The sequence below is a fragment of the Nelumbo lutea genome, chromosome 1 (assembly GCF_056320005.1).
Source record: "Nelumbo lutea isolate HS-2025 chromosome 1, American lotus-T2T, whole genome shotgun sequence".
Lineage (NCBI taxonomy): Eukaryota > Viridiplantae > Streptophyta > Magnoliopsida > Proteales > Nelumbonaceae > Nelumbo > Nelumbo lutea.
The window spans coordinates 74,183,120-74,190,200 of record NC_142684.1 but is presented as its reverse complement, the minus strand read 5'-3'; positions in this window follow the sequence as shown (position 1 = coordinate 74,190,200).

The following is a 7,081-nucleotide window of genomic DNA, read 5'->3' as shown; positions in this document are numbered from 1 at the left end:
CCTAACACTCAGGGGACCACATACATCAGTATGTATTAGGTCAAGTGTGCCCGTACATTTTTCAGGCTTACCGTTAAATGGCCGTTTCGTCATCTTGCCTTGTAGGCAAGGCTCACAAGTGGGAAGATCTTCTACAGTTAGAAAATCCAAATGACCATCCTTTACCAACCTTGTGATTCGGTCAACACCGATGTGGCCAAGTCGATAATGCCACAGACACGTGGGATTAATTGTATCACGAGCTCTCTTCTTAGGGATTTCAGCCGACGTAGTATCGGTTATGTTAGTTTCTAGAGAAGGATGTAGAACATAGAGACCGTTCTCCAGTTCCTCGTAGGCGATGAATCCGTTGTTTCTTTTAATAGTAATCGTATTACTAAAGAAGACAGAATAACCATCTGCACACAGTTTTGAGACAGAAATCAAATTTCTCCTTAAATTTTGCACATAAAGACAGTCTTTTAGTACAATTCTTCATTCTCTAAAAATTAATTCCACAGTTCCTATGGTCGCGGCTGCAACAGTTGCAGTAGTCCCCAAGAAGAGTGTGACTTCTCCTTCACTCAGCCTTTTGCTTACCTTGAACCCCTACAGTGAGTTGCAAGCATGAGTTGAAGCCCCGGAGTCAATACACCAGGGTGCAGAAGCTACCAACAAATTGGTTTCTATAACACAAGTTTTGAAGTTACCTTTCTTGGATATTAGGTAGGTAGGACAGTTCCTTTTCCAATGGCCGGTCTTCTTGCAGAAGTGACAGGCATCTGATGCTTTGTCTTTCTTCTGCTTCTTGCTCTTAGCGGCTTTCTTCTGAGGCTTCTTTGCCTTCCTCTTTCTCTTGCTTGTCTTGCCAGCTTCAACAAGCATGGCTACAGGCTCATCCTTTCTAATCAGTTCTTCAGCTCTTTGCAACATATTGCTGAGCTCTTGTAAGCTGACATTTAGCTTGTTCATGTTATAGTTCATGATGAACGGATTAAAGGAAGGAGGCAAAGAGTTACGGATAGCATCTATCTGGGTTGCAAGGTCCAGCCCGGATCCAAGAGCCTCCAGTTCGTTGATGTATCCCATCATCCGAAGACAATGGTCGTGAACTTGTTGACCCTTGGACATTTGTGCGGTCATGAACTGTTTCAAGACCTTTTGTCGAGTAGAACGATTCTGCTCTTCATACATTGTCCTGAGACTGTCCAATTTGTCTTTGGCAAGTTCGATCTGATCGAACTGCCTCTGTATCGGGTTGTCTAAGGAGGCAATGATGTAACACCGGGCAAGGGAGTTTTTCTCCTCCCATTCTTGATAGTCTCTCCTTCGGGCCTCAGAAGCCCTATCACCCGGACGCTCCGGGGTAGGATTCTTTGCCACTTTGTCCAGCTTTTCAGAAGCTAGGACCAGCATAAGGTTCATGTACCAGTCAGCATAGTTTGAGCCCTTCAACTTGTTGTCATCAAGTAGTTTTGCAAAAGATCCGTTTGCCATTTTTTGATAAAAGAGCAAACATCAGTCCACAACCTAATTTGATTCATGTTCATTTCATAGATATGGATTTTAATCTACGATCCGTTTCCATTTATTCGTCTCTGAGATTTCCCTCCTCTCTCAGTGACGGAGACTACGGGTTGTCTCTGGAAATGTGGGAAATCACATAGGGTGCATGGAGCCAACTGTTTCAGCTGCATAACCCCACCACCTTTCTGTGAAGGATCACATCCACTCATCATATGAGTTTTCCCTTTGGCCTCTGTTAGACAAGGTTCAAAGCCATTTTTAGGTAAACCTTTCTGTCCAGTGAGGGCTTACCCATCATATTCGTGAACGCCAAGGTACCGTGAGAGAGTTCCCATTTTCTGGTGTAGCCTCTCCCACATCGGTCTATGACGCCCCTATCATCTTATGAAACACTCAGACAAGCCCAACGGCAAATGGATAGCCCATTTTCTAGTGCGTTTCCTCATTACTGAATGACCCATCCTCATGCTAATGATGGAAGGCCTTTAGAGAGTTCATCATATGAATCTCCCTATCACATGCACTCATATTAGCCGGAGGGAACAAAATTACGCCCTAGTTTGATTTAGGTCAAACCAAAGTGGCTCCCACTGACTTTCATAAAGCCAAATTTCGGTGGGCCTTGAATCGGCTAGGGTTCCGCACGTAACCTCTTGATGAGGTGTGGGGCCCACCACTGAGGGAAGTCATCCAATGACCAAAAGGGACACCATGGCAATGATGTGCATTCAGCCATGATGTGCGCAAGAACCACTGTCGAATGAGCATGGGCCAAGTACTTATGGCCCATGTACGCAACACATCACACATCCATACATTACATGCATGGATAAATTGATCCAATCAATTAATTATCTGTAAGGCCCGTTGGAAGCCCGTTAAAATTCCATAATATTAACCATTAATATTATCTAGGTATATGGGCTGAATTAGGGTTACCTAGTTCGGCCCATATAACTTTATCCTTTAAAATGGGCTTTTGCAGTTTTAACTATTTAAAACTAGGCCTTTACAGGTTGGGCCGAATTAACCATTTAATTAAGTATCAATCCTTAGGCCCATTAGTGGAAAATTAGGGCTGACTTTCAGCCTTGATTAAACCCTAGAATTGGTCCAAACAGTTTTGAACCAATCTTGGTTCGAATGGGTCTAGGGTTTGATTTTTTTTAATTAAATCCTTAATTCAAGAAAATAATCTAAAATTAAATACTGATAAAAGGAAAAACAAGAATCAGTCAAACAAGGCTGTTCGCACAATCCTTCCTGCAAAACAGAGGTTAGATCACAGAATGCAGTTTCACAAACTACAAATCGCAGATAGCATTTCTCTTATCTGCGAAATCTCCTCCTCTGCGAAATCTCCTTTTCTGTGCCGCCAACTTCGATACATTGAGTCTAGAAAATAAAAAAAAAATATTTACAGACCCAAAATAAATAAAGAACTGCAAAATCGTCGGTTCCTTGCGCAAACCAAGAATTCGATCTCCTCTTGTACGAATAACCCATAAATCAAGAAAATTATAAAGAATAATTCTAAATAATAATCAGATTTATTTAAAATTAATTTCAGATTATTTGCCCATTTGTTTTGGGAACAAATTTCCCAAAAACCAAATCTGCGCAAATTGGGTAGAATGCCTTCTCCCTAATTGCGCAGGTTCAAATCTGAAACAGAATGGTTCAAGATTTGAACCTGGGCTCTGATACCACTGAAAGGATGAGAGATCCATCACATGGATGCCCAAAAATTGTGGAATAAGGGGTGAATTTCAAAAAAAAATTCTCTCCCTTCAACTAGGAATCACATTCCCTATTTAGAAAATCATATTTTCAAGGATAAATCTTGAACCTTAAACTGAACCAGATCTGAACCAAAAGGAATGGGAGAGAATAATACCTGATACGGAGAAGTAATATCTCCCAACGAAGGTGTTCACGCCCAAGGAAGGATCCAAAAACTGCTCCCACTGAAGATGGCGCAGTGCAGGATGGAGCAGAATCAGTAGTGTTCTTCCCCAAGAACTCTGTCCTTTGCAAGAATCAGTAGAATGGTACGTGAGCACAGCTTCCTTTTCAATCCTTTCTCAAAGAACTGACGTCAAGATCCAATCTTGACTTCTTCCACAACTGGAGATCGAACTGGCAAACAGGGCGACAAGAGCAGGGAGGCGGCAAGGGAGTATTCGCAGGCTGCAGAATTCTCTCTTCTTGATTTCAGCACTAAAGAGGATCTGATGTGTTTCTTGTTGGTCTCCCTCAAGGCTGCCACCCCCTCCTTCTTTTTGTTAACTTGAAAGATCAGCTCCTAATCCCATTAGGAGGTGCTTATCCAAATCATATTTGGATCAGCCTTCTCTTCTAGTGATAAGGATAAACCCTTATCTTATCTGTAGATTAGATTAGCTTTATCCTAATCCCATTAGGAGGTTTCTAGATCTGAATCACATTCAGATCTAGACTCTTTGAGTGGATAGGATTAAGACCCTATCCTATCTGCTAATCCATCTCAGAATTCGCCCCTTTAATTAACTAAATAAATAGCCCAATTCGAAATGGGCTTTAGGCCCATCAAGCTTATGTGCTCACTTAACCTTCCTAACTGCTGCACAGTTGGGCTTCCTTGTATGGTGTGGGACCCAAGCATTGATCTACACATCAACCACATGGGTTCGGCCCAGCCTTTGTTACAAGGCCTAGTCGAATACACTGTTAAAGATAGTGAACCCCCTGAAACCCATCAAATGGGCTCTATGGGCCCAACACTTACCCTAAGTGGTCCCTGGGCCAAGCCACCTTGTAACACCCAGGGACTGTGGGCAGATGCAAGACTAGCCCATCAGGTATTATCCTCAATGGTCTTACACTTAACCTCTCAGCCCATAAAGATCATACACTGCCCGACAAGAGAGGACCTCTCCCTCGGCTGCAAGGAACAGTGTTGCACTCTCCACTTATATGGATCCTGGGAATTAAAACCTTTTGCAAACATTTTAGAAACCATAATATATATATTTTAATATCTCATATAAAATATACTTTGCAAAACAAATCTCAACGGTTGAAATCGGCTGCCGGCAGTCTTGGTTTCCAACAGTGAGAGCGCATCCCCGATCATTACCTTTGTCCGACAAAGGGGCTGATCCTGTCACTATGATCATCCACTCAGATGAATTCTTGGATTGTCCCAACATACCCGGGTTTTGACTCCCGCTAAGGATCTCACTGATTGGTACATCAAAGACACCCCGATCCGACACCTAGTGCAGTATCATAATCGAGTCTAGGGGTCGGGTGTTACTTTCCAGTTTTGCCCATCAATCTCCAAGGTCCAGGGCAATACTGGAAATCTGGTCCAGTTCAAAGATTTAATTAATCCCACATTGTATGTGCCTTGGGTCTCACCCCAGTAGCTGAGACAAGCCACCCCAACCGACTTGGTGGCACCACAGTGTCAGCCTTGTCAGGATAGGTCTCCCCAGACCGACCCACTGGCTGTGAACATTCTAAACTAACACGAGTCTCAATAAGTGTCCTGTTTAAGGGTATTACACAGAAACATACCAAGGGAACATGAATCAAATATGCACTTTCATTCATTTACAATAAATTCATAAAGTACATAAATTTTGATTGAAGTTAAGGGCATACAAAACTGTCTAACAAACCTTCCTACATCATTCCCAATGAGTAGAATGTCGTCTATATACAGTATTTCCTTGGACAAGGCAAATTGTGGTGTAGCAGGATGAGACAATTGTGATATAATTTCATTGTCCTTAAGGTAGTCATTGAATTCATTGAAGAGATATTCACCTCTTCGATCTGATCGAAGGGATTCGATCTGATCGAAGGGATTCGATCTGATCAAGGTAGTCCTTGATCCGATTCAGCTTGTTTTCATGCTAATGACAGAAGGCCTTTAGAGAATTCATCATATGATATTCCCTATCTCTTTGCACTTATATTAAACTGGAGGGAACGAGGACAAATAGTCCCTATGTCTGATTTAGGTCATACCATAGGGGCTTCCACTGACTTTCATAAAGTCATATTTGAATAGGCCCATAACGGGCTAGGGTTCTGCGGGGTTCCTCTTGGAGAGGAAGCTGATCAAGGGCCCATCAAAAAGGGAGATCATGCAATGATCTATGGGCATCATGGCAATGATGTGCATTCAGCCATGATGTTTGCAAAGAGCCACATACATCTACACATGGACCAAGCACTAATGGCCCATGAGCGAATCTCATCCATTCAGCACATCACAAGCACACACACAAATTGTTTCAAATCAATTAAAGCTTGTAAAACCCTAATCTATTCAGGTTAACACATTATCAGTCCATTAAAGGCCAAAAATTATCCGATAATTTCATCTTGGTATATGGGCTAAATTGCAAAAAGCAGTTCAACCCATATAGCAGTTATACTAAAATGGGCTGATTTTGCTTTAACTTAACATAAATAGGGTTTTCAAGGGAGGGCCAAATTGGTCCATGTAATGGGCCATCAAACCCTTGGCCCAAACCCGATTTTGAGCCACCAAAATTGTGACCCATGGGGCTGTGATCAAACCCCATCGAACCATTGGTTTGGCCCAACTAGTTTGGACCCAAACTAGGTTAAATCAACCTAGGTTTGGTGTCCAAAACATGCAACAATTCATATGAATATGATCTACAATTTTAACAGTCGAAAATTGACAATCAATCACAACAATTAAATAGTAAACTAGGTTTGCAAGTGTGATGGTCTGAATCTAATCCAAACGAACTGCAAACCTGCAAAATCTTTTAATCGCAGATTGCAGTTTTTTTTGCAAAAACTTTATTCTTCCCTCTATGCGCTCCAGTAGGTCTTCCAATGTAAAAAAAAAAAGAAGAAAAACCCTAATTTTCTTAACTTGCATCAGGAAAAACCCAATACAAATTTTCTAAAAAAATTATTACAGACCAATAATCAAATAATAATTTTCTCAGGTGCGTAGATCTTAGCGCCATAAAAGAATTCGATCTCCATCACACAAACAGACCAAAAGCCAAAGAAATCATGGTAGAACTGAGAACCGATTTCTTAGAAAACTACAAATTGCTCAAATTTGGCCAGGCTAGTTCTACTGATTTGAACCTTGGTTTAGATCTAATCTTTTCCGGTTCAAGACTGAACCTTTGGCTCTGATACCTCTAAAGAAAGGTGAGATCCATCGTATGGATGGCTGAACCATGCTAGATGGTTGGGCGAAATTTCAAAAATTTCTTTTAGCCTTCCGGGAATTGTATTTCCAAGATTTAGAAAAACTGCATTTTTCAAAGATCGTTCTTGCACTGAAACTGGACCAGACTTAAACCAAATTGCACTGAAACTGGACCAGACTTAAACCAAACAGGAGGGAGAAGTATACCTAATAGGGATTCCACAAACGTAGCTTCCAAAGTGGTAGTTCACACCCAAACTGCATTTTTCAATGATCGTTCTTTCACCGAAACTAGACCAGATTTAAAGATTTAAACCAAACAAGAGGGAGAAGTATACCTAATAAGGATTCCACAAATATAGCTTCCAAAGTGGTAGTTCA